Raw genomic sequence first — 6000 nt, forward strand, 5'->3', positions numbered from 1 at the left:
CCTCACATCTCCCACTGCCATTTTCATCATCATAAATTTTTTCCAAGCAATTTATCATCTAGTTTGCAAATTTTATAACCGCTTATTTAAATATAGTCCTCTGAAAATTTGTTTCTCTTAGTCTCGCTTTACATCCCATTCCAATCCGATTTTGTGATGGCCAATTATTTATGATCAAACATCCTACTTAACTTTCCACCAAATCACAATATTTTTGTAAATAAGTCTTAAATTTCCTCCAATCTTCTTCAACCCTCTCTTCTCCCAGGTCTCGAATTCTGCCAGTCATCTCTGCCAGTTGCATATAGTCCATCAGCTGCATCTGCCATTCTTCCAGCGTGGGTAGATCTTGAGTTTTCCACTTCTTAGCGATAAGTATCCTTGCTGCTGCTGTTGCGTACAAAAAAAATGTTCGATCCTTCTTTGGCACCATCTGGCCGACAATGCCCAAGAGGAAGGCCTCTGGTTTCTTAAGGAAGGTATACTTAAATACCTTTTTCAGCTCATTATATATCATTTCCCAGAAGGCCTTCACCCTGGGACAAGTCCACCAGAGGTGAAAGAATGTTCCTTCATTTTCCTTACATTTCCAACATTTATTGTCTGGCACATGGCATATTTTGGCAAGTTTAACTGGGGTCATGTACCACCTATATATCATTTTCATTACATTTTCCTTCAGAGCATTACATGCCGTGAAGTTCATCCCCGTGGTCCACAACCTTTCCCAATCCTCGAACATAATATTATGCCCAATATCCTGTGCCCACTTTATCATGGCCGACTTAACCATTTCATCTTGTGTATTCCATTTCAACAGCAAGTTATACATTCTTGAGAGTACTTTAGTCTTAGGTTCTAACAATTCTGTTTCCAACTTCGATTTCTCCACCTGGAATCCTAACTTTTTATCATTTTTAAAAATTTCTTGGATCTGAGCGTAGTGTAACCAGTCTCGCACTTTGTCTTTCATTTTTTCCAAACTCTGCAATTTCCAATTATTGCCCTCTTTCTCTATTATTTCCCAATATTTCGGCCATTTGGCCTCCATATTGGGTCTTTTTCGGGCCTTGGCCTCCAGAGGTGATAGCCATCTTGGAGTTTTATTTTCCAATAGGTCTTTGTATTTTGTCCAGACATTAAACACTGCTTTCCTGACAATATGATTCTTAAAGGCCTTATTGATCTTAACTTTATCATACCATAAGTATGCATGCCAACCAAATGCATTGTTAAAACCTTCTAAATCTAAGACATCAGTGTCTTCTAGAAGTAGCCAGTCTTTTAGCCAGCAGAAAGCTGCGGCTTCATAGTACAGCCTTAAGTCTGGCAGGGCAAAGCCCCCTCTTTCTTTCGCGTCAGTTAGTATCTTGAACTTAATTCTGGGCTTTTTGCCCTGCCAGACAAATTTAGAAATATCTCTCTGCCACTTCCGGAAACACTCCGTTTTGTCTACAATCTGCAATGTTTGAAACAAAAACAACATCTTTGGCAATACATTCATCTTGATAGCAGCAATTCGGCCTAACAAAGAGAGCTTCAAATTTGTCCAGCTGTCCAAGTCTCTCTTAATTTCAGACCAACATTTATCATAGTTATCCTTAAAGAGACATAAATTTTTTGCTGTTATATTTACCCCTAGGTACTTCACCCTTTTTACCAGATTTAATTCTGTTTCTCTCTGAAACCGTTCCAACTCTGTATCTGTCAAGTTTTTTCCCAACACCTTAGTTTTCTGTTTATTTAGTTTGAAACCCGCCACCCGACCAAAGTCCTGAATCAATTGTAACACTCTTTTTGTGCTAGATTCTGGCTCTTGCAATGTCAAGACAAGGTCATCTGCAAAAGCTTTAAGTTTATATTGTTTCGCTCCGATCTGAATCCCTTGCACCAACCGGTCCCCTCTAATCAAGTTCAAGAGCACCTCCAGGACAGAAATAAACAGCAAGGGGGAAATCGGGCAGCCTTGTCGTGTCCCTTTTTCAATCTTAAACTCTTCTGTAACCACATTGTTAACTATCAGTTTTGCCTTTTGTTCTGAGTAAATCGCATCAATCCCATTTTCAAAACCCCGCCCCACTCCCATTTCTTTTAAATTCCCCTTCATAAATTTCCAAGAGATGTTATCGAAGGCCTTCTCCGCGTCTATAAAAATTAAAACTGCTTTAGTGTTAATATTTGTTTGCAAAAGTTCCAAAATGTCAATAATATTCCTTGTATTAGCAAACAAGTGTCTTCCTGGGAGAAAGCCTGCCTGGTCTTTATGAATTATCTCATTTAAAACTCTTTTGAGTCTTCCTGCCAAAACATCAGCAAATATTTTATAATCCACATTTAAAAGGGAAATGGGACGGTAGTTCTTAAGTTGTGTCTTTTCAGTTTCTGATTTTGGTATCAATGTGATGAAAGCTTCCTTCCACGATTCAGGCGCCTTCTTTCCCTCCATAATTTCATTGCTGACCTCCATCAGTGGTTGAATCAAATAGTCACTTAATGTCTTATAGTACTTGGAGGTCAAGCCATCTGGCCCTGGAGACTTGCCCAGCTTCATATTCTGAATGGCATGTTCTATCTCTAATCGTGTTATTTTGCTATTCAGGAGTGATCTATTTTCTTGTGATAGTTTTTTAAGTCCATTTTTCTCCAAAAATTTTGCAATCTCCTCCTCATTTTGTGGCCCTTGAGTATATAATTTCTTGAAATATTTCTGGAAGCATTTTCTAATTTCCACCGGGTTCTGAATATATCTTCCTTCGATTTCCAAATTTGTTACTATGTTCAACTTTTGTCTCTTCTTCAACTGCCAAGCCAGCAGTTTCCCACATTTGTTAGCCGATTCAAATGTTTTTTGTTTCATTAATTTAATCTTCCATTCTATTTCCTGATTTATCAGTTTAGAATATTGTGCCTGATGAAGTTTAATTTCTCTCAAGATCGGCTGTGACTTCGGGTTTACTCTTAGTTTCTTCTCTAATTCTTTAATTTTCCCCAAAATCTTATCTTTTTTCTCATTTTGTAGTCTTTTCTTTATGGCGTTCTGTTGTATCAAGAACCCTCTCATCACAGCTTTGCTTGCGTCCCAGATTGTTCTTTTTTCCACTGCAGTGTTCAAATTTATCTCAAAATAGTCCTTTATTGTTTTTTTGGCCTTCTTAATAATCTCCTGATCTCTAAACAAATTGTCATTCATCTTCCATCTAAAGGAGCCGGTTGGTAATAATGTCATGTCCATTTTCAACGCGTTATGATCGGAGCAGGTCTTTGGGCAGATTTCCACTTTCCTAACCTTAGGAGCCAGACCTCTAGAAATCCATATTTGGTCAATTCTTGTCCAAGTCAGTTGGGCTTCAGAGAAAAATGTTCCTTCTTTCCCCAAGGGGTTCTTTGTCCTCCATATGTCAATCCAGTCCATGTTGTCTGTCATTTCGAAAAAGGTCTTTGGTAGTCTGCCATCTTTAGTAACCTTTTGGCTTTGTGACCTATCCATGTTCGTTGAGACGATCCCATTCATATCTCCCATCATGATGATGTTATCGTAGTCCAGATAGTCCAGCATAATCTCATGCAACTTCTTGTAGAATTCTGATTTCCCTTCATTTGGAGCGTAGATTCCTAATATCAAAATTTTCTCTCCTTGGTGCTGTATTTCAATTGCCAAAATTCTTCCATGTTCATCTTTAAATAGAAATTTTGGTGAGAGGCTCTCCTTTGCATATATCACCACTCCTCTCTTCTTAACTGAATCCGAAGATATAAATTCTTGGCCTAACCTTTTATTTACCAATATTTTTCTGTGGGGCCTAGTCACATGTGTTTCTTGTAAACAAGTAATGTCTAGTTGCTCCTTTTTTAATATGTGAAAGATTTTCTTCCTTTTTTCCGGGCTGTTACAGCCATTTATATTCCAGCTTAAAAGTTGCAGAGACATCCTGGATGAATCTGTTTAATTTCCTTGGGATGGTGTTTTGTTCTGTGAGTCTTCAGGGTTCTGTGGTGCAGGTACCTCTGGTGGTTCAGGCCCTGGGGGTAGTTCAAGTCCTTTATGAAGGTCCTCTCCGTAGGCAGTCAAAAACTTATCCCTATCTTCCAAAGTTCTGATTTTAATCTTCTTCCCTCTAAAGGTAAAGGATAATCCTTGAGGAAAGTCCCACCTAAAGATGATTGAGTTGCTTCTCAGCAGTTTTACTAAGTCCAGATATTCAGATCTAAGGTCCAACAGCTGTTTAGGAATGTCCTTAAAAATCTCAATTCTTTTGTCCAAAATGTTCAGGGATCTTCCGTAGTGCAGGCCCAAAATCTTGTCCCTTTCCTCCTTTGATCTCAACGTAATCAAACAGTCTCTGGGCTTCTCTCTCTTTATGAGTCTTCCAAGTCTGAAGGCTGACACAATTTTAAAGTCTTCCTCCTCTAGACCCCAGAACTTGGAGAATTCTTTGGTCAAAAACTCAGCTAGATTACCTTCTTCCGCTTCTGGTATCGATCTTATCCTTAAGTTAGTCTCCCTGTTCCGAAGTTCCAACATAGAGAGGTAGGTCTGATGTTCCCCAATCTGCTTGCTGAGCGGCCTTACTTCTTTTTCCAACTCTCCCACTCTTTGGCTGGTCTCTTCGGCCAGTTTCTGATTTTCACCTGCAGCCTCCTTCAGTTGTCCAATTGCTTGTGCATTTTGTGCAACTTGCCCAGATAATTTGTTTAAAGTTTCTGTATTAAGGTCAATTTTCGCAGTTTGTTGGTCAACTTTCCTGTCCAAAGACTCCAATTTCTCAAGAATTCTCTCTAATACAGAGCCAGATCCTCCTGAGGCCATCTCTTCTAGTTGTAATTCCTCAGTTTCACCCTCCCCTGCCTGTGACAGGGAGGTAGCTTTTTCCTCCGAGGGCAGAGTAGGCACAGATGATCTGCGTGTTTGTGAGGCTGCAGTTAAGGTTGTCAGAGTTGTTTGTCTAGTTCTTAATCCCTTTCTTTTTGCGCCACTCATTCCAGAGTTATCTAGCAGTCAAGGTCAAGCTGAGTTGTTCCCATGAGAAAGCAACGGCCCAGGTGGTAGCAGTCAAACAGAGGGCCGGGAAATAGAAAGTAAAACAATATTTTTGTTATAAATCCTCAATCCTCTGGGGGGAGCATAAAATGTCCTAAGAAGGAGAGTCCATTCCAATCATACAAAATCTGAAACAATACTTAGGAACCTTCACAAAAGTAGTTTTAGCAGAGTTGGTTTTAGCAGAGTTGGTTTTAAGTTTGCCACAATATTTCAAGTTGTGCTTACTGGAGTTCCGTAGTGCAAGAACGTAACCATTCTGAACTCCCTCAGAATGCCTCAAAGTTTAAATACAATGTATCCAAATTTGCAGTCTGACAGTTCTACTGCTCAGGCAGTTCTGACACCTGGGCTTCTTAAGTAAAGTTGTAATCCACAAAGAAGAGGATATATAAGTCCTGATAAAAGTCCAAAAGTCAATTACTTACGGTCTTTAAGGGGATTGAAAGTAATTTCTGCGGGTGCTCAATCTGAGCTGTCAAAAGTTCTCTCTGTGCCTCCACTCCTCCTGCTCTTTGCTTTAAAAGTCAATGGCTGCGGAAGACGGACTTCCTTTTCCTCGTCACTCCGCTTTCAGCTTATTTTAGTATTTTTAGTCCCACAATTTAGTGAAATCCTCAGTTACTCACGGGTTGTTGCGTTTCAGAATCTTGTGTTGCAGGAAGAAAGGTCGGCGCTCACCGGCAATAGCAGCGCGGCTTCGCTCCGCTGAATGCGCATAGACCCACAGCGCCGCTGCCCCCTCTGCGATCCGGAGCCCCTTACGGGGTTCCCTCAACGTTTCGGGGGTTGCTCCTGGCGCCCGCCGGGTCCCGAGACCGCAGGCTTCCGCTGCCTGCGGTTTTCCAAAGTGGGTCTCCGCTTCGCCGTAGCGGACGACCCTTTTCCAGCGGAGCTTCCCTCTCCCGGTTAGGAAAGGGCAGCCATTACCGTTCGCGCCGCAGAGGGACTGCTAAGCCAGC

Source organism: Podarcis gaigeae, assembly GCF_964106915.1.
Source record: "Podarcis gaigeae genome assembly, chromosome: 9".
Classification (NCBI taxonomy): Eukaryota; Metazoa; Chordata; class Lepidosauria; order Squamata; family Lacertidae; genus Podarcis; species Podarcis gaigeae.